This window comes from Alosa sapidissima, chromosome 9 (genome assembly GCF_018492685.1).
Source record: "Alosa sapidissima isolate fAloSap1 chromosome 9, fAloSap1.pri, whole genome shotgun sequence".
Lineage (NCBI taxonomy): Eukaryota > Metazoa > Chordata > Actinopteri > Clupeiformes > Clupeidae > Alosa > Alosa sapidissima.
In genome coordinates this window covers 25,274,112-25,297,116 of record NC_055965.1, presented here as the reverse complement: position 1 = coordinate 25,297,116, position 23,005 = coordinate 25,274,112, and the positions used below count along the sequence as shown (strand labels likewise).

The 23,005-nt window shown below is 42.6% G+C and overlaps 1 long non-coding RNA gene across 1 annotated transcript; it reads left to right on the top strand.

Moving 5' to 3' along the window:
• Positions 1-11,714: 11,714 nt before the first annotated feature.
• On the top strand, positions 11,715-14,140 carry LOC121719697. Its single transcript, XR_006034308.1, has 3 exons — positions 11,715-11,792; positions 13,429-13,506; positions 14,023-14,140. It is a non-coding gene; the product is annotated as an uncharacterized LOC121719697 (long non-coding RNA).
• The last annotated feature ends 8,865 nt before the right edge of the window (positions 14,141-23,005 follow it).

Below are 23,005 nucleotides of genomic sequence, written 5' to 3'. Positions count from 1 at the left end.
GAGAAGAGTCCTTCAGAATCTTTTGGGCTCTTAGGAGTACTCTTCTGGAATAGATATCTTGTAGAGCAGGGAGTTGAGTTCTTATAGTACGTTCAGCTGAGCGCACTACTCTCTGCAGAGTACTACAATCTCTAACTGTGGAGTTCCCATACCAGGTGATGATGCTACCAGTTAGAACACTCTCAACCGCTGAAGTGTAGAAGGCCTTCATGATGGATGTAGAAACTTTGAATTTCCTTAGCTGACGAAGGAAGTATAGTCGTTGTCTGGACTTCTTCAGAACATATTGAGTGTTAACAGTCCATGTTAGGTCTTCAGTAATGTGGACACCAAGGTATTTAAAACTTGTGACTCTCTCTACAGGTTGCCCGCTGATCATTAGTGGGGTGTAACTGTAGTTCTGCTGCTGCCTTCTGTAATCCACTACCATTTCCTTGGTTTTATTGATATTCAGTGTCAAGCTGTTAGATTGACACCACTGTGCCACCTCATCAACCTGATCCAAGTAGAGCTGTTCATTGTTGTTACTAATCAGGCCCAAGATCACTGTGTCATCTGCAAACTTGATGATGGAGGTCTGACTACTGTTGGCTTTGCAGTCATGTGTGTACAGTAGATGTTGTACAGCAGTGGACTCAAAGCACAGCCTTCGGGAGCAGCAGTGCTGATGGTTAATGGGTCAGATGTCAGACCCCCCACTCTAACCACTTGTGAACGGTTGGTGAGGAAGTCAAATATCCAGTGACACAGGGTGGTGTTCAGTCTTAAGGCCTTCATCTTTGTGACCAAGGTGAGAGGTACTATCGTGTTGAATGCTGAACTAAAGTCAATGAACAGCATCCTCACATAATTCCCATTCCCCTCCTCCAGGTGAGTTAAGGTGGTGTGCATAAGGTTTGAGATGGCATCCTCTGTAGACCTGTTGGCTCTGTAAGCAAATTGGAGGGGGTCGAAGGAGGCAGGGAGGGATGAGCAGATAATGTTTTTCACAAGCTTTTCAAAACACTTCATCACTGTAGACGTCAGGGCTACTGGGCGGTAGTCATTCAGACATGATGGACTTTTGTTTTTCGGTACTGGAACAATAACAGGCTGCTTGAGGCAAGTAGGCACTGTCTCTTGAGCCAATGATGTGTTAAAGATATAAGTGAACACAGGAGCTAACTGAGCAGCGCAGGATTTCAAAACCCTGTTAGAAATTCCATCCGGTCCAGTAGCTTTTCTACAATTTACCCTCCTAAAGGCATTGCTCACATCGACCTCAGAGACACAGAAAGGTGCATCCTCATTTGCTTCACATGCTGCAGCTAGTCCAATATAGTCTGTGTTTTTCATGTCAAAGCGAGCACAAAAAGCATTAAGTTCATCAGGGAGGGCTTTACTCACATTCATCAGGAGGGGACTTTCTTTCAAAGCCAGTGATGGTTCGGAGTCCTTTCCACACTCGTGCTGGAAACCCTCCAAGAAATCAGCTTCAACTCTGTCTCTATAGCGCCGCTTAGCATCTTTAATAGCTCTACGTAAACTATAAGATGCTGCTTTGTAATCCGTCATATCCCCTGAAATAAGCCCAGCATTATAAGTCATGGTGCGTGTCTTTAATGCCGTGCTCACTTCTCTATCCACCCATGGCGGTTAGGGAAGCTTCGGATCTTTACAGTTGGGATGATGGAATCAGTTAGCATATTGATGTAACTCAATGATACTTCCGTAAACTCATTGATGTCAGCAGAGTTCGTCTTGAACATCTCCCAGTCAATGTTGCTAAGGGCGTCCTGTAGCCTGGCTTCCGATTGGTCAGTCCAGCGCTTGACCTCCTTCGTCACTGGGGGGTCCGTCTGACTTCTCTGTTTGTACATAGGCAGTAGGAAAACAGTGGCATGATCTGATTTTCCAAAAGCTGGTAGAGACTTCGCTTTGTAACTGTTCTTGAACTGTGTGTAGCAGTGATCCAGTGTGTTGTCACCACGTGTAGGGAAGTGAATGTGTTGAATAAATTCAGGCATGGACCGGTTCAGATGTACTTGATTGAAATCACCGGCCACAATAAGCGCAGCTTCAGGGTGCGTGTGTTGTTGTCTATTTAACACTTCTTGCAATTCTGAAACCGCAGCATCTGTGTTGGCTTGTGGAGGAATGTAGACAGCGTTGAATATTACCGAAGTAAACTCACGGGGCAGGTAGAAGGGTCGACAGACGATCGCTAGATGTTCTAGATGAGGCGAGCAGGACTTTGAGAGAACGGTGACATTTCTAGGATCACACCACTTACTGTTCGTCATGATGCAAACACCGCCACCTTTTGATTTTCCAGATTCCTCAGTCCTGTCAGAGCGAGCAGCAGAGAAAAACTCCACCGGAGTGATGGCACTGTCCGGTACAAGTTCAGTTAGCCATGTCTCAGTAAAGCATAGAATGTTACAGTCCCTGATGTCTCTTTGAAACTGTATCCTCGCTCTTAGTTCATCCATCTTGTTCACAAGAGACTGGACATTGGCTAGGAGAATGCTAGGCAGTGGAGGCCTATGAGCTCTATTCCTCAATCTGTTACGGGCCCCGGCTCGTTTTCCTCTGTGTTTTTTCCTTTTGCGCCGAGATGAGTCTCCATGGGTCCCTGATGCATCTCTGAGAATCTCAGTCGGCCAGGTAGAATCGTCAATTAAAACATCCCGAAACAAAAAAGGCAATTCATTTCCGATGTTTCCGATGATCACATGATATACATTGTGACAGATACCAACACAATATACAAAAACAACTATAGAAATAAGACATAATACCAATATAAGTACACATGGAGTGTGATGTAGAGTGCAAAGTAATAGTGCAAATGTAGTGTGCAAGACACATATTGGAATGAAAAAGTATGTAATGTGCAGGTAAACGGTCAAAGTGGGGATGACCCCACTTATCTGCAGTTCAGGAGAGTGACGGCAGTGGGAAGAGAGTTGTTCTTGTGTCTGGTTGTTTTTGTGTGCAGGGATCTGTAGCGCCTGCCAGAGGGGAGGAAGTTAAAGAGTGTGTGTGCAGGGATCTGTAGCGCCTGCCAGAGGGGAGGAAGTTAAAGAGTGTGTGTGCAGGGATCTGTAGCGCCTGCCAGAGGGGAGGAAGTTAAAGAGTGTGTGTGCAGGGATCTGTAGCGCCTGCCAGAGGGGAGGAAGTTGAAGAGTGTGTGTGCAGGATATGTGGAGTCTTTGGTGATGTACTCTGGGACCTAAGCGGGCAGAGACCAAGTCCTGGAGGGAGGGCATTTTGTTCCTCCTCTCCTGCAGCTCAGTGACTGTCGAGCAGGACGACAGCAATATGTCATCGACTGGAGCAGAGGGAGGTGACTGGGAGCTCCTTAAGAGCAGCTCATCCATCTTCTCCTCAAATGCGTCCATTCACTGTGCCATGCGGTAATGGTTGTCCTTATTGCTATGGAAAAATGGATGGTGTTAGTTTTAGTTGTTAAATGCATTTGAGCATGATGTTTGAGCATCTTGCAATGTTAATAAAAATGCACCTTCCTGTGTAGACTACAGTAAAGAGCCAAACTTGTGAAAGTTAGGTGTGTTTTATGGGGAAATGTTTTGGATATCATAGAAATGATGGTCATATAAAGGACAGATATACACACGAGGCATTTAATCAATGATATACCAGCTTGCCTTTTTATGTAAGCTTGCCTTTTATGTAGGTACATTGTAAAAGGCAATCTTACATAAAAAGCCAAGCTGGTATATCATTGATTAAATGCCTTGTGTGTATGTGTCCTTCATATGACCATAATTTGTATGATATCCAAAACATTTCCCCATAGAAACACACAAGTAGCAAATTGTTGCAACACTATGGAAGACAAAGCTCTTATTTCTTTCCCAAAAGTTTTAGTTGTCGTTCCACGAGTTAAGGTTCTGAAACTTTTGCTAATATGTTCCACTCACCGTGCTATTACTAACACTACTTCGGCCAGCAAGACTGCGGGGATATGCTGTTTTGTGTGTTGGTAGAGGACTCTGTAATCACATTGTTGCACATGCCATGCACTCAGGTAAACGTAACCTAACCAGTTGTTCATTAAAAAAACAAAAACATCGGGACGCTGCAGAGTGAAATCCACATTATATATGCCCTATAAAAGGTTAATGTCAAAGTAACAAGTAAACAAGAAACATATTTTATTGAAAAACTTGTGGACATCATAGAAATACACAACATGGAACAATACATGAACACCCAAAATGAACACAATGAACAAACTATAAACCAATTATATATGTACATGTTCGGATTCAGTGATTATTACTAACAACTTAGCATGTGGGAGTGTATGGGGTCCGTGTAACGCTTTGCAGTGCTATGTTCTATTTGCAGAATTCACATGAAAAAATATAAAAATAGGCTTAAAAATCCGTTATCCATTCTTTAGGACGGCACAGTAAATGGGATTGTTGCATATTTTGATTTTCAATTGAGCACAGTTACGGTTTTCTGTTGAGAAGTTAAACATTGAAATGATGCATCAATTTTTTAATTTTCCTTTTTTGAGCTTTTGGTTGGACTGAACCACGAGCACCGGGGGGAGAACAGTATCTAGCTGGGCCAGGCTAGATGGTGGAAGAGAGCGCTGCCTGAAGTTGTGCGTGATTTTGACTCATTACTTTAGAGATTAATAATGTGAGATGGCACGTTAAACATAACTTTCAGCCTATGTTGAACATATCTACAGTATATTTGAATACCATGGCCATGCCATACCATAGCAAATAATTCCCCAAAGCAGAAGACGTCAGTCTACAGGCTACCCCAAGCACTGTTTGACGTGGGACATTTTTGCTTATTTAACACTTTACGCTAGACCAGGTTTCATTAGGCTAAACGAAGACACAACAGTGAGTATGCCTAATTTATCAGTTTATCCATTTATTAATTTCAACAGCAAATAGCCTACATTGCTACTACGGCTCAAGTCCATTGGATCATGTAGCCAAAGATCCTTGATTACTCCGCTTGAACCCTCTCTGTAGGTCTCCAAAGCCTCCCAGAACATGAACATTCTACACATGTATATCAGGATGCAGCAATGTCTCCCTCTGCATCTGAAGTTCTGATCTCGAGCTGACATTATCAATCGCTTGGCACCTTGATGCAAGCTGAACTGTGTTTGATAGCCCTCCATCTCTACATCCGCTAATAAAATGTGATCAACACCGCGCGCCAATATGTATCAGGTCACCCCCCTACGCTTGTGGTTCACCCCAACAAAAACGGTAAAAAAGGCAAAAATCCAATATTAACTGAATTTTACTTTTGTTTCCAATCCAGTTTCTGTTTTTTTTCTGTATCTTGCATGACTAATGACACATTTAGAAAATAGCAGCAATTATCTATTTGCTGACCAGTTAAAAAAATTGAAAATTGGATTATTGAACACATTTTTATTTGCATCAGATGGATGGAGCAAATAGAACAAAGCACTGCAAAGCGTTACACGGACCGTATGGGTGCGTGCGTATGCATATAGAAGAGCAGGGAAGTGAAAATACTCACGTGACATCACCAGCACCTCCAGTTCCACTATCCTCGTGTGAGCTGCATCCAATGCACCTACCTGATGTAAACAAATAGACAAGTAGAGAAAAAGTAGAGAAATCACAGATCACAGCGCCGCATTGGCTAACAAACTTACCCATAAGTCAGTAAATGAGCTGTTGCACATTCTACAACGACATGGACATGAAGAGTTGCCAAGGGACTCGAGGACCCTTCTGTCAACTCCAAAAGTAGTGAGCTTGCAGGAGCGATGTAATGGCCGCTACATTTACTATGATTTAGAGAGAGGCACACAAAGAGCACTTCAACAGTCTCCTGCCTGTATAGACCGAATTTCCTTGTGCATAAATGTGGATGGTGTGCCAATTGGGACTCCGTTCTGGCCCATCCTGGCAAAGGCAGAGGAATCAGAGCCATTCATAGTCACATTTTACAGTGGCACATCCAAGCCTGAGCCTCTACAAGAGTACTTAAAAGACTTGGTGGAAGACATCAATAATCTCTCAACTAGTGGCTTTCAATATAACGGGACGATTGTGAAAATTCTGGTCAAAACCTTCATCTGTGATGCCCCAGCAAGGGCTTTTCTTAAAAACATCATCTATCATACAGGCTACAATAGCTGTGAGAGGTGTGAGGAGCTGGGTGAATGGAAAGGAAGAGTGGTGTTCAACTCAAAAGAGAAATTCCCTAGTAGGACAGATGAAAAGTTCTGCCAGGTAGCCTACAAAGGACACCAACATGGAGAGACCCCACTGTTAACAGCAGGAGTACCATGTGTGACGTCGTTCGTCCTCGATAATATGCACCTTGTGTGCCTTGGTGTTGTAAGGCGAATTCTGCATTTTCTCTGCCACGTGACCAACCCCCGGAAACTATCTACCAGGCAGAGATCTGAATTGTCTACAAGACTTGTAGGGCTAAGAAATGAAATGCGAAGTGAGGTGGCAAGGAAGCCCAGGGCAGTCACCGAGTCGGATCGATGGAAGGCGACAGAGTTCCGCCAGTTCCTTCTTTACACGGGGACCTGTGGTCCTTGATGGACTGGTTGATCAAGATGTGTACGATAATTTTCTCTGTCTGACAGTGGGAATGTCCATCCTGCTTACCACCGATGCCAACAGGAGGAACACTCTACTCCAATATGCAGCTGACCTGCTGACCTATTTTGTTAACAGTTGTCAAGATATCTATGGAGACAGATTCACAGTCTACAATGTGCATGCGTTAAAGCACATTCATGAGGATGTTGCACATTTCGGTTGCTCTTTGAATGAGATTTCTGCCTTTCCATTTGAGAATTTCATGCAAACCATCAAGAAAATGGTCAGAACAAGTCATGATCCGCTGACGCAAGTGGCAAAGCGACTGGCAGAGAGGCAGGATCTGCAGGGGGCAAAATCAAAACAGGCCAAAGAAAGACTTACCGTTTCAGTGAGGCTCAAGGATGCCTGCTTCGTCCTAGGGGACAAGAGTGTGGCCATCATAGAAGAAGTTGGAGAAAATGGAAATTTCAATTGCAGATTTATTCCTGAAAAGTACACGTCAAACCTTTTCATAACGCCATGTGAATCAAAGCTGATAGATATAGCATTTATTGGCAATACCACATACCGCATGGCAAGGACAAAAATCCTTCAATCCAGTGACCTAAAGAGGAAAGCTGTGTGCATCCCATACAGAGGGGGGCATGCAATTTTTCCACTTCTGCATAATTGAACAACGAGGTACAGTGTTTCCCACAGAAAATTAGTTAGTCAAGGTGGGGGTGTGCAGGGTTCTGATGGGGATGTTAGTCCGCATCACTAAATAATATAGGAATCCTGTCGCGCCACTATTTTATATTGTGTTCACTATAAGTCTGTTGCATAATAACTCTACTTTTATTTGTTTCAGATTATGGCGTTTGCGAGGGCTGTGTGGCAGGAGGGCGATAAAGTTTTTGAAGGGGTGCTGCCAATAAATTGGATTGACAAAGAAAGAAAAGTCCTCAGATGGCCAAAAAAGGGACGGGCGTCGGCCTGGAAAAACAAAACGAATCCTGCTGGACTTTCCCCTCATAATAATAAAATGTACTTCAGGTATGTGATGCTTAAGGCGAGACACGGCAGGTGAAAACATAGATTTTTCATGACCTGGTCAAATTTGAGATTTTGGGCTAGTTTACATCCATGTAATTTTTCACACTGCTATAAAGAAAATTTCCAAATAACACATGTCGGTTGGTTTACATGACTTTGCAACTTCTGACTTTTTTACAGAAAGTGAAAAGGAGTGCACCGAGTTTAATTATACATCGTCAGCACAGACAGATTCAGAAGACCCTCCAGAACTGGGGAAAAGGGCAATAAAATGAAAGCAATTTTCTGATTGTATTGAATTACAACAAAAGTTAATTTACATTCCAGGAATACAAATGTTTTCAACATTTGGAATGTGATGGATTACTTACAGCTGTATGTATAAGGGATAAGGGAATCTGATCCCTTATCATAGCTGTTCATTCTTACTCGTTGCTCGACTTATCGTGACTAAATTCAAGATGGCTGCAAACGCTAAACTTCGTGAAGATACTGTCTGTATAAATCGTCTTGTAAGTAAACTACCAGTGCTTTTTCAAAGTTCTCAATGTCTCGTTTTAAATGTCAGGGCCCTCGGAAGTCTACCAATGAAGTGTGGAGATACATTGAGCCTCGTAAATGGGTGTAAAACAGTGATTTATTTGCATGGCTAGCCCGATGCCGAAGCACCACTATTGAAAAAGATGTTGGTAGCATCGGCTAACTAGCGCCAGATTTTGGAGTGCGGGGGACAAGCCGAGATGGGCTATGAGACATACGTTCACACTCGGTATCATGTTTTGATACACTTTAGGTCAATATCACACCGGAATTCTCCTTTAATCTAACATTTTCAATGTCTGATGTTCTTGTCACAGGCATCAGGGCCCGCTCCCCCAAAGAGAGGAACAGTGTATTCCCCATGGAAAATGACAGTGAGTTTTAAATATTCTTGCTACAACCAGATGTTTGAGCAATCTAGAGCTCTAATCACATTTCTATTGTTGATTTTCATCAGTTCAAATTGGAAATATGTCAATCTGTTGCATTAAAGTGTAATTCTGGCGAAAATTGACCCAAGGGTGTTTTTCTGCATTAAAACACATCAAATAAGCTGTGGAGACAGTATTTTTTGTTGATCAGCCACTACAGAGCTTGGCCATAGCCCCATATAGTGGTTGATCAACGAAAATGACTGTCTCCAGTAGGGCACATTGGCCTGAAAACATGCCATTTTTAAAGGGGCAGGTATGGCTCCAAGGAACTGACTTGAATGTTATACAATTTTATCTTTGAAAAGATGGAATGTTCATGTTGCACAATTTAATACAAAACACTGCAGTTAACCTGAGTAAAGATATTCTGGAATACCAGTGTCATGCAGTAATCGTATGTTTACACATATCAGACATGATCCTGAAAGATAGTCTTTGAATTCTATGAATATGGCACTAGATCTAGATGCTAGATTTATCTTACATGTATAACCAAATCACTAGGCTATAGGAAGAGATTGAATAGATGAGAAGATAACTAATCCGAAAATGTCACATTTCAGAATTCCAGAGATGTGTGATGAAAAAATTGGTGGAGATCATGGAGGTGGTGAAAAGAATTGAGGCGGACCACCAAAGGGGAGGGACATACCTATTAAAAACCATGTTGACCATGGACGAGGTCCTCATGTTAGAAGACAAGCTCAATCAGGAGGAGGAGAGACAGGCTCTGGTAAGATATCATATACCACTTACCACAACCAATGCAAACTGATTAGGGCATTGATGAGGTGTTGTCCTATGCCCTCATCAGTAGGTTATTGACTTAATAATTGGCTTAAGATTCTATATTTACTGTCTATTTACTTCTTTCACAGTTGGCACAGTTAAGCAAGGTCGGGGGGGAAGGACATAAAAGACTGTGTTGCAAAAATTTTGAACAGGTATGTTCAGATACAGAGTACAGTACTTCTTGAAAATGTAGTTTTTGCTGTTTAACCTTTATGCTGACCTTATTTGGCCTGTGGCCTCTGATGTTTCAGTCTCTCTTGTGTGCCTTGGTCTATTGCATTGTCTCTTTCCTATTTAATGAAATCCGGATCGGTTTTAAGTATAAGTATAAATACTCTTTTGATCCCGTGAGGGAAATTTGGTCTCTGCATTTATCCCAATCTGTGAAACACACTCAGCACACAGTGAAGTGAAGCACACACTAATCCCAGCGCAGTGAGCTGCCTGCTACAACAGTCTGGAATAGCAGGAGACTTGTCATGGTTGCTACAACAGCGGCGCTCGGGGAGCAGTGAGGGGTTAGGAGCCTTGCCATTTCTACTGGTCGGGGTTTGAACCGGCAACCCTCCAGTTACAAGTCTGAAGCGCTAACCAGTAGGCCATGGCTGCCCCTAATTTTAGTTTTATTGTAGAAAGAATGAACATGAAGTTGTAATCAGATTAGCGGGAGTGCACTGCACACATTATAGAGACTCCACAACAGTCTAAAAAAATCTAGTGGAAAAAGTAATCTCATTTTGAATTTGTATATACAAATGTAACTTTATGTGCTAATCTTTTCAGATTGATGACGAATGGCCTGATGTCCCATTTCAATATGATGGGCCATGGTGGGAAGACAGCTTTTAAAGCAATGACTCTATGGCGTCCTAACAGGTATGGATCTCTGATACTGGGTTATTTATCTTTCATTTGTTTGTTCAACTTGCACAAACATATTTTGAACAAGGAAGAGCACAGCAGGGGCTACACTCTGCATTAACACATTTGTTCATTGTCCATTCATTTCTCAAGTTTTTTAAAGTCTCGATTAGAGCAGTTTCACATGTTCAAGTGCTGAATCTGCTATCGGAGTTGTCTTTGAAAAGACAAATTTGAACATGAAATTGAAACTAGGCCTATATATTCACTGTAGTTATAAATACCTGTAGTTTCGTTGTTTCTATAGGCATAATTCTAATTGCAGGTAGGCTATCTGGAATGGCAGGAGACTCGTCATGGTTGCACAAACTGACAGCTCATGGACAAACGATGTCCTGTCAGAGCAGCTTAATTAGTGATAACGTGTGGTGATGCTGTTATCGCTTTGATAGCTCATAAATATCACTATACATAGGTATGTTTTTAAGCCTACTTATTTATTATACATTTTTTACAAAGAAACGTTTAGCATGATCTTCAAATTCATAGTGATGCTATGGGCATCATCATACGAATGGAAGATGGGAGTTACATTACAGCCTACTTACTTTGCATAACATTTCCAATAGGCCATGTTTATGTTAGTTAGGCTAGTTAGTTCATTAATAGAATTAGATACAATCTCTTGATATCGCCTTTTACTGCGCAGCGTACGTGCATGTACACACGTGCATTTTCTAGCTGCGGGGCAGAGCAGTATAGAGACTGGAGGATAAATGTTTTTCCATCCCCTGCATTCTCCATCATGTCCGGCATGTTTTCAAGCCTACACAATCAAAAGTTTGGCGTTGCTATGACATCAGGTTTGCGTGTGTGACATTGAAGGGAGCAAGTGAGGAGACATCACGGGAGAGAAGCCTAACAGGGAAGCTATACAGGCGTGTAACTGAGCGTTCCGATCGCGTAAAAACACCTCACCTGTTGATTTAAATATAGCCATTGTTGTGCTACACAGTAAGTGGGTGCATTATTTCCACGATATTCATATTATCATGTTTTAATGATCACAAAACCGGTAGGCTATATCGCGACCCCCATTTGACTTGTTTATTTACAAAAGCCTTGTATTCGATTATGTATTTATCATCTTATAGATGATGGGTTAAGTTAGTAAATAGGACATGCATAATGCACATTTTTAAAAGCCTATAATAGGATAATATAGGCTTATAAATGAATACATAACAGCAATATTCTAGTCAAAAATAGGTCCATGGCAGCACCTAAACAAGACGTGGTTTCAACCAAATATAGGCGTTGAAAAGACGTCTTTCATTAGACGTCTTTTCAACGACCGGGAAAAGACGTTGTTTCACCTTTCACTTTTCAACCAAACTCGAACGTTGTTTCGACGACTTGAAGACGTCTTTTCAACGTAATTTTGCTGGGTGGGCTTCTCCCTCCTCCCCAGTCTCTTCAGCCCCAGGACCGAGGCGTTGAGGTGGCGTGAATTCGGCGTGCCCGGTCTGCAATCCTGCCTTTCAGTAAGGTAAGTGTAAGTCTTGTAACACTGTTTAGCCTATGTTTCTGATATTTAAAACTCAAAATATATTACATAAAGGTGTCATCAGTAGGGCTGTAACGATATACGATTCGAGCCCGAAATCGCGACATTCATATCCACGATACTGTGTCGCGGTGTGAAAAGGCAGAATCGAGACACACCCTTTCTAGGGTTTCACGCACTGCTTTGCAGCTTACGCGGCCGCAAAAGCAACCCACATCTCCCGCTTTACTTATCGGTAGTCTACGTTGTCCAAAAACAAATAAATAAATAATTGCATACCTCTCCTTGCTTTTGTAACAAGGTGATACATAGGAAGGGCCAAGGGGCCAATCACAGTAGCCTGACTACGCCGCCCTAAAGCCTAATGCGTCAGGGAATCTTTAAGAGCTTGTACCGCTTTCAGGTTCGTAACTACACGGTGGAGACATGAATTCCAGAAAAACAATATTTATTAAGACAAAGGGTTGGGCAGTGGGGATCTGAGGGTGGCAACTATGGACGTCCAAATATTTTACGTGAAAGCATAAAGAAAAGCTCACCTATTACACAGCAAAGGCACACCGCAAAGCGATAAGCAATACACAAAACCACACCACACGTATGCTTAGAGTAGCCCCCCTCAGAGCCACCTCCCTACTAAATAAACATAAAAGTTACAAACAGAAGGACAAGACAGGCAACACAAAAACCTAACATAAAATAACCAAAGCAAAACCAAGACAAGACAAGACAAGACAGCAGCACGACCCATGTTCCCCATCAGCATGACTGTGCTGCCTAAAAGACCAGAACACAGAAGATTAAACAAAGAACACACCACAACATACATAACAGAAAACCACAACTGTTTATTGGGAGACAGCATACCTGACGGTAGCAGGCAGGGGCTACACCAGTGGAGTCTACATTGCTACTGGCTGCTGCCCCTCTTAAGTAGCACTCCACTGGTGCCAGATTGAGCAAATGCCTATGCCCCGCCCCCTTCATTAGTACTTCCAGGTGCTATGGGGAAATAGCTGGCAGAGAAGGTCTACCTGCTACACTTTCATTGTAGACTATGTGTGCAACTTTACCAAACAGTATATAAGTAAACCCCCTCTCCTTGCCCCGGTCTCTCGCGCGCTCCCTCCCTCTCCTGCTCAATGAACACGCGCGACTTAAATAAAACATTCACAATCGTGAAAGCAAGGACGCATAGAAGACGACTAGCTAAATTACTATTAAATCTGCTTAGCATCATTAGCTATCATTGCTGTACATATTTGTTTAAAACTCTTGCATTAAAGTTGACTGATCATCTCAATACCAACGTTTCCCAAAAGGGCCTGTCCCAAGGAGAACAAGTATTATCTTGAAACTTCAACACACGTGGGGAAACTGAACAGTCCAATCAGTAGACTATGATAGGCTAAACTAGCCAACTATGCTACTTTGTTTACAACATTTCCAGGCTTCAACCAGACAGCTGAATTAAAGAGGTAGAGTTGTAATAAAAAATAGTAGGCCTAGGCTATAGGCTAATCTGCATAAAGTCATAAATATCAGTCATTCAGAAAAATATAAAGGATATAAAATAAAAGATATTTAATAAAATGTCTTTTAAAATGTCTGTCTTCAGCCCCAGGACCGAGGTGTTGAGGTGGCGTGACTGGCGTGAATTCGGCGTGCCCTGTCTGCAATCCTGCCTTTCAGTAAGGTAAGTGTAAGTCTTGTAGCACTGTTTAGCCTATGTTTCTGACATTTAAAACTCAAAAACCAAAATATATTACATAAAGGTGTTATCAGGATTAAAATTCTCGTTCGTATGACGGACAATCGTCATTTGGAAATTCGAGTCCCCGGTGGTGCACTCATAATCAAAGATAACTGTCTCTCTAAAAGCTGAATGTGGAACGCTGTTTTTTTGCTTAAATTGTTTGAACAGGGATAGAAATAGACATTCCACTTTGTCTTCTAATTTGTACCCTCCATTTTCACATTTTTCAAATTTTCTTGTTCCAAGACTAAGACTTGTCATCTTTCTCAAACAAGATTTTTACATTTCCAATCTAGTGGAAGCATTACACACTGCATCACAAATCATTCATTCTCAAATTCAACTCAAATCATCTTGACAAAACTATCTTGATAATGTTGAGTAATGTCATTTTTGTACAGGAAGCATTAGCCAAGGATTGTCATGTGTGCTGATTTGCCTTTCTTGTCTCAACAGGGGCAGTAAGGACAAGATCCACCCACCACCCAGTGCATGCTACATATGTGTGTGTAATAAATTGAGAGGGAAAGTGTGTGTGATAAATGAAATTTAATAAAGTAAGTAAAATTTTGAATTTGTGCTTCTTTTCTGAAATACATTAGTACAAGGTTTTGATTTTTAGATAATTTATTCCAAGATGTTGATAATTTAACACTCAATATACATGATCAAACTACTGGCTACTGAGTTCAACTAAGGGTATTGGATGTTACTGTTTAAAAAGCTTTATTAGTAATCCTTTATACATTTGACAATCTTAACTTTTTAAAGCTTGAAATTCTGAACAAATACTGTAACTCCTTGATTTGTTAGTGACATTGACTATATAGTACAAATGGGTGCCAGACGTAAAATAAGCTGGTCCGCATTTGGCCCAAATAATGGCCGCAATCGGCACTATCGAATACTCATCTGGTCTGGATCTGGCCCAGATCATTATGATAAAGCGCACATTTGGCCCAAATAAGGGCCGCAATCGCCACTATCGAACACTCATCTGGTCCGGATCTGGCCCAGATCATTATGATAAAGTGCACATTTGGCCCATTTGGCCCGCTTCTTGTTCTCGGTGATATGAACATCCACTTAGATGCTCCAGGCTCAGCAGACTTTTTGGCCCTGATCCACTCCTTTGACCTCAAACTGGTTCAAAGCCCACCGACTCACAAAGCTGGCAAAGAGCTTGACTTGATCTTCACTCAGAACTGCAGCACAGACACCCTCATGGTGACGCCTCTCCATCTTTCTGACCACTTCTTCATCCAGTTCAACGTCAGCCTGACAGAACAGCCTCCGGCTCCTCAGCCGATGGTCACGTTCCGCCGCAACATCCGGAACCTGTCTCCAACGCACTTCTCCTCTGTGGTTGCCTCCGGTCTACCTCCACTCAACACCTTCTCCTCTCTGGAGGTTAATGAGGCCACAGTCTCGCTCTGCTCCACACTGACCTCGTGTCTAGACGAGCTGTGCCCTCTTACCACAAGGCCAGCTCGATCCAAACACTCTCATCCATGGCTAAATGATACCCTCCGATCGCAGCGCACCAAACTCAGAGCCGCGGAGAGGAAATGGCACAAATCCAAACTAACTGATGACCTCAAAAGCTACCAGACACTCCTGACCTCCTTCTCAGCCAGCATCACTGCTGCTAAGACGGCTTTCTACAATGACAAAATCAACAGCGCTACAGACACTCGAAAACTTTTCTCAACCTTCAAATCGCTACTAAACCCTCAGCTGCCTCCTCCTCCATCCAGCCTTACTGCAGATACCCTCGCCTCATTTTTTACAAACAAAGTGGCGGCAATCAGCAGTCAATACTCTACATGCCCACTCAACGCATCTGACTCAGATACTGCACTCCTACTACCTCTAGGGACTGCTGGAACATCTTTTTCAGCATTCACGTCTCTCTCCGAGAGTGAAGTATCTAGACTCCTGACATGCAGCCGTCCTACCACATGCTCGCTGGACCCTATACCTACGAGCCTACTTCAGTCCATCGGCCCGACCATCGCTCCAGCTATCACACATGTGATCAATGCCTCGCTAACCTCCGGCACATTTCCAACAGCGTTCAAAATGGCCTGGGTAACACCGTTACTTAAGAAAGCTTCTCTCAACCCTGCTCAAGTCGAGAACTACCGCCCTGTCTCACTCCTGCCTTTCCTATCCAAAGGCATTGAACGAGCAGTCTCCAAACAGGTCTCTGACTTCCTTTCACAGAACAACCTTCTGGATCCAAATCAGTCTGGGTTCAAAAGCGGCCACTCTACCGAAACGGCTCTGTTGTCTGTAACAGAAGCCTTAAAAGAAGCCAGGGCGACCGCTCGGTCATCAGTACTCATTCTGCTTGACTTATCGGCTGCCTTTGACACGGTTAATCACCGCATCCTTCTCTCTATACTCGCTAACATGGGAATCTCCGGTTCTGCTCTCTCCTGGTTTGAATCCTACCTCACAGGACGCTCGTTTAACGTATCATGGCTTGGTCAGCTATTTGCACCTCACCATCTCACCACAGGGGTCCCCCAGGGCTCAGTGCTGGGCCCCCTTCTCTTTGCTATCTACACCACCTCCTTGGGACAGATTATCCGTTCGCATGGCTTCTCATACCACTGCTATGCAGACGACACACAGCTCTATCTGTCCTTTCCACCTGATGACCCCTTGGTTTCAGCACGGATCTCGGATTGCCTCTCAGACATAGCTACATGGATGAAGGCACACCACCTCCAGCTGAACCTCTCAAAGACTGAACTGCTGGTCCTCCCAGCTAAACCTACCATACATCACGACATCAACATCAAATTTGACTCCCTGTCTGTTTCACCTACCAGGACTGCAAAGAATCTAGGAGTTGTTCTCGACAACCAACTAAACTTCTCAGATCATGTTGCCTCAGTCACCCGGTCTTGCCGTTTCGCACTCTACAACATACGGAAAATCAGGACTTACTTGACTCAAGATGCTACCCAACTTCTGGTTCAGGCAATAGTCATCTCACGACTCGACTACTGCAATGCCCTCCTGACAGGTCTCCCAGCCTGCGCAATGAAACCACTTCAGATGATCCAGAACGCGGCGGCGTGCCTGGTCTACAACCAACCCAAAAGGGCACATGTTACCCCGCTGCTCATCCAGCTACACTGGCTACCTATGGCGGCCCGCATCAAATTCAAGGCTCTAACGCTTGCCTACAAAGTAGTCTCCGGTTCTGCTCCCACCTACTTGAATGCCCTCATACAGACATACGCCACCTCCAGACCGCTGCGCTCCTCAGACGAACGACGTCTAGCTCTACCACCGGTACGCTCAAGCCAATCCAAACCTTTCTCATCTGTTGTTCCTCGTTGGTGGAACACACTGCCAGCTCCTACAAGGGCAGAGACATTCTTCTCCATTTTCAGAAAACTCCTGAAGACCCAGCTCTTTAGAGAACATCTCCTCTCATAGCAACACTTACAACAAGTCTTACTGATCCTAGCACTCACCAGCCGTTTTAAACTGACAAGTAACTGTTAAAAACAGCACTCACTGATGCACTTATTCTTACTGTACTCTAATGTTTTTAAATTGTCCTAAAATTGTTGAGAACTGCTCTAAAACTTAAACTGTTTACTATGTTGTTAGTCGCTTTGGCTAAAAAGCGTCAGCCAAATGTAATGTAATGTAATGTAAAATAAGGGCCGCAATCGCCACTATCGAACACTTATCTGGTCCGGATCTGGCCCAGATCATGACGATAATTTGCACATTTGGCCCGGATCCGCCAAATAAAAAACACATCCGGTTCAGAGCCGTCCCAGAGCTGGGCCAGTTCATGAAAACGGATGCGGAACGGTATTAGCCCGTTGTGCCAAAAGACACCGGCCTAGGTCCATTTTGCGAATCCGGATCCGGGCCAAATACATTTTGCTATCTGGGACACAACTCCCGTTCATATTTTTTTGAAAGACAGGTCCCTTGTAGCGGAAGTAAAACGGAAGTCACTGGGACACTCAAAAAATCATGTAATGCACCCAGTGCCTGGGTAATTTTAACCCAGTCATTGGTCATTATAATATAGTCTACCAGTTGGATTGACAATAGCAAAGACATGAAGACAACAGTCTTGTACCCCTGCCATTGTGGAACAGTGTTCTAGAATCTTTGATTGCAACCGTTGGTCCTCCACATCAAGCGACAAGCCGGCAGTGAAAGCTCGAAGGTATGTTGAACTTGTGTAAAATCCGTATGCCACAATTTATATGATGATATATGATATGATATTTGGTAGAATGCATAGACTAATCCGGTGTAGGCTAACTTTTTGAAGATAGTAACGTTATATTAAGGTTAACATTAACGGTGACGTTAACGTTGCTACACAAGCTATTTGGTTATGTTAGCTGCTAACGTTAGCTGCTAACTTGCATACTGTAGGCCAACTGGCTAACTTAGGATAACACATAAGTAAACTCATTGTAGAAGTGTTTTTAATCAGATACTGTATTCTATGATGTCTGTTGTGGTTAGAAAGTGCTTTAACGGGATGTGTTTTCAGCAAACGTTAGGTAGGTAGAAGCTAGCTAGTTAGCGTTAACGTTAGCTTGCCACTTCGCTGGCCATAGCAGGGAGTCATAGCAGAGGTGAAGTTCGGCACTTCTTTTGAATCTGAGGGACTAGAGGTGACTACATATTTGGCATTTACGTTCAATTTAAACAGAACAGAAACAGTAAAGCGGAACTTCAAGCGTAACTCTGCCAAAATGCAGCCTAAGGTGTTTTTGGGAATGTACCTGAATCAAACTTCAGTTTAAAACCATAATTATGTCCGAAGCGCCATTTTTAAGCTTCTATGAGTTGTCGTTTTCGGGTGGGGTGGCCTTTTGAATGCACTACTATTTTGATACATGATCGTGTCAAAATCTGTATTTTTAAAACACTAAGAAGGCACAACACAACTTGAAACTTTGATCAAAGTATTATCAGTGTCTATACACATGAACTCGAGCATTGAGAACATTGTTCGTGTACACATAGTTTACTAAAATGAAAGGGTTTGTTTTTAAAATAGCGCTAGCGATTTGATGCGATCATGTATAAAAGTAGTAGTGCCCCTATCATCAAAAGGCCATTTCACCTGAAAACGACAATGCAAGCTTAGAAGTGGCGCTTCGGACGTAATTTTGCTTTTTTGACATCCTCTACATTCACATTGCACAGTAGCCTAGATCACAATCGACATATTTGTCATATAATGTATTGATAACAAGGTCCTCAAATTGTCTATAAACTAATGCTCCGTACATGATTATCTGTTCCACAGGCAATGTTCAGCCCCACTCATATTCCAGATCCTGCCCAGTTTACAGCTGCAACACAGGTACACAGTAAAACCTTGACCATCATCACCCTAGCATCTATAATTTGGTTCTTAGCTGAAGTTCACTTTGGTTTGAGTCATGTGAAGTTTGTCATCAGGAACACAATATATGAGCAGATAGATCCAACTAGCCTACTATTCAAACATTGCCTCACATACTGAAATCCACTGCTTCATCAATCCCTTATTTAATCAAATATATCCCTGTTTGTTCCCTACCTTTACTATGTGTGTCTGTTTCATAGCCATGTACAGTTACTCCCAACAGCAGCAATTGTTTTTTACTGGATGTATTGTACAGCTCAGCTGTGCTGTTGCCGTTTTCGTTGCTGTGCTGCTCAATAATGGAATAATAACCATAATTTAGGTCAAAATTGAAATCACAATTATTTAGCCTAAACCAGGAGTTCTCAACATTTTCTATCCCATGGCCCACCTAGACATACTTGTAACAAAACAGGTCCTGGTAAATACAGTAGCCTATTGTTAACATACTGTATGTGAATGTTAGCCTCTTATATTGACCTGGGTTAAGATGAGTTGCATGTGTGACAATTACTCAGCCCACTGACTTTAGTTTATCTAATTGTGATAAACTTGACGTACTGTTCACTCCAATAATTTAGTTTTTCTTTATTTTCTAGTGACACCGGATAATGACGAAGGACTGTTACAGCGACCTCCACACCACCCTCTTCCAGAGCTCCTTCAGAAGACTAACGATAGTAAGATATTTTACATGTAATGTATGTTATCATTTCATAGTGACAACTGTTAATTGGCAGAAGGAAGCCAAATATGAAGGGCTGGGCTCTCCTGAACGTAAGCTATTTAGCATGCAGATGGAGAACACACTGACACAGGCACACACACACAAAATACACAGCACAGGTGTGGGGTCACTCGTTTAGCTCTGTTAGTTGGACCTGGGTGATCAAAGTCAAAGTCAAAGTCAGCTTTATTGTCAATTTCTTCACATGTTCCAGACATACAAAGAGATCGAAATTACGTTTCTCACTATCCCACGGTGAAGACAAGACATATTTTACCAATTTAAGTCCACAGACAAACATAACATTCAAGTAAACAAAAAAGTAAGTAAATAAGTAAATAAGAGGGCACATATAATAATGAAAAAATAAGAGCAGCAAAATTTGGTTGAAATTGTGCATGGACAGTCAATAAAATACTAGTGCAAAGTCAGGCCAATAAAAGGCTTGGGTAGTTCTGTTTGACCTAAGTAATAAAGAAAGTGGCATAGTGGTGCAAGTTATGTAAGAGCAGCAGAAGTGTTGTGTTTTCAGGACAACAACACCAAGTTGTAAAGTGTACAAGTGTGCAAGTGTGCAAGTGGAGTAGTGCAGGCGGCCATTGTGGGTCCAATGTCCAGGATGTTATGTAGCTGAGGGTGGAGGGGGGAGAGGAGGGAGAGAGTTCAGCATCCTTACAGCTTGGTGTATGAAGCTGTTGGTGAGTCTGGTAGTGCGGGAGCGCAGGCTTCTGTACCTCTTCCCAGAGGGCAGTAGATCAAACAGATTGTGAGCGGGGTGACTTGAATCACTCACAATTTTGGTCGCCTTGCGGGTGAGGTGGGTGGTGTAAATGTCCTTCAGGGAGGGGAGTGAAGCACCAATGATCCTTCCAGCTGTGTTCACTATGCGCTGCAGGGCTTTCCTGTTGTATTCAGTGCAGCTTCCCCCCCACACAGCGATACAGCTGGAGAGGATGCTCTCAATGGTGCCTCGGTAGAATGTGGTCATGATGGCTGGTGGAGCACTTGCTCGCCTGAGTTTCCGCAGGAAGTACAGGCGGCGCTGAGCTCTCTTCGCCAGTGATGCAGTGTTGGTGGTCCAGGAGAGGTCTTCACTGATGTGCACCCCCAGGAATTTGGTGCTGCTCGCTCTCTCCACCACAGCACCGTCGATGGTCAGTGGCAGGTGTTGGGTGTGACCTCTCCGGAAGTCAACAACAATCTCTTTGGTCTTGCTGACGTTCAGCAGGAGGTTGTTGTCCCTGCACCACGTGGTCAGATGGTCGACCTCCAACCTGTATTGAGTCTCGTCGCCCTTGGTGATGAGACCCACCAGAGTTGTGTTGTCAGCAAATTTCACTATGTGATTGTTGCTGTAGGTTGCAGTGCAGTCATGCGTCAGCAGGGTGAAGAGCAGCGGACTGAGCACGCAGCCTTGGGGGGCCCCTGTGCTCAGTGTGATGCTGCTTGAGGTATTGTTGCCAACACGTACTACTAGGTGATCCTGTTATTTGTGTAACGGCCCCTTTTTCTGTATTTCCTAGTGGCACAAGATGATTGGCAACAAGAGACACCCAGTGATGAGCTCTCCTGAATGTAAGTTAATTAACACGCAGACACAGAACAGAGTCTGTAAAGCAACTTTGTAAGCAATTAAAGCTGTGTCACTCACAGACACTCATTTCGGTTACATTACCTGTACAGTCTAGTATGTTCTCCTGCAATCAAACTAGCTGTCTTAGTCTAAAACTACATACAGTCAAGTTAGTTTGACCCGAGAGCATGGTGGCTAGCTAGCAGGTATCTTTATATTAAAGACAATGTTTCTACTACTAGGCTGATAGAGATTCCACTTGGTAGTCACTAGAGTAGCTGGCTGCCTGTTTCGGTTTTAATTTTGGGTAGGAAGAAAAGTCTCTCTATCTCTCTCTCTCTCTCTCTCTCTCTCTCTCTCTCTATCTCTCTCTCTCATAGGCTAGGCTGTGCAGAGTCCAAAAAGGCTGCCCTCATTCATACGTCATTCTGACTGAATCCGATATGATCTGACACTGATTACCTAAAAGAATAATTAATCTTTGTTTTAACCTTTTTAATCTTTGTGTTTCAAGTGTCCCATCTATCCCGTCCAGACCTTCCACACAGGATCCCTCAAAGTAAGACATATTTTAGTGTATGATGTGTTTCATGTGTCTATACTTTTTACTCTGTGTTATGGTAGGCTAGAGGCTGAGAGAGAGTAGTCACTAGAGTAGCTGGCTGCCTGTTTGGGACAAGACACATTTCATCCATTGTATTTTTGTTAACACCTATATTTTTTCTGTTTTCCACAGGTCAAAGATTTCCCAGATCAGCTCCTGCAGGATGCACAGGTATTTTGGACAAGTTCTCTCTACTGTTGTCACTACACTACTGTATTATGAGCATTGCTAGTTAATTGTTTTTTTTTTGTGTATATTTTTTGAGTTTTTTGTAAAATGTTTTTTAGATTTTAGTAAAATTGTTGTTCAAAATGAAATGAAACAGTGTTTGAATGAAATGAAACAGTGTTTTTTACTTTTGTACTGTAGCCCATTTGTGGCAATCAATAAAAAATATAAAAATGAATATAATGTATTCTCCTATGTCTATTTCAGCTGATTTTTTCAGCCCAATTTCACCTTGATGTACATAAGTAAAATAAAGTAAAGAAATGTGTTTTTGGAAATCCATAAGCAAAAAAACAGAACACCCAATAGTGGGTCAAATATATAACCCAACAGAGAGGTAAATATGAACCAGTAATGGGCTGGTAGGTCATATCCATTTTTCTGGGTTATTTTGACCCATCATGTTAGTAAGAATGACCCATAGTTGGTTTGATAAAAGTAACCCAATTTAGAGTTAAAGTCACCAACCCCATATAGTCCAGGCAATCTGTGAGAAAAAATCACCCAACCCAAAACTAATTGCAACAGAAATGATTTTTGTTGTATTCAGTTCATGAAACCTTTCCATATCACATACCAAAAGTCCATGAAAATCCAAGTGGTGGAACATTGTCAAAATTGGAATTATTTGTGCATAGGTCAATGGCGAAAAGCTGCACCTGTGGCAGTTTTATTGAACTTTCATAGTACAGGGGATATGTGACAATTAGGTCAAATTCTTTCATATAAGCATGAAACTTGGTGAACTTGTACAGTTTGGAGCCCTGAACATTTTCAGATATGAAACCAATCAAAAAACCCTAATGATCGCCGTGGCAACTATTAAATGTTCCATTATAACTGAATTACGCCTATATTCTTCATTATATCTCCTGAACCAAACATGGTATCTCA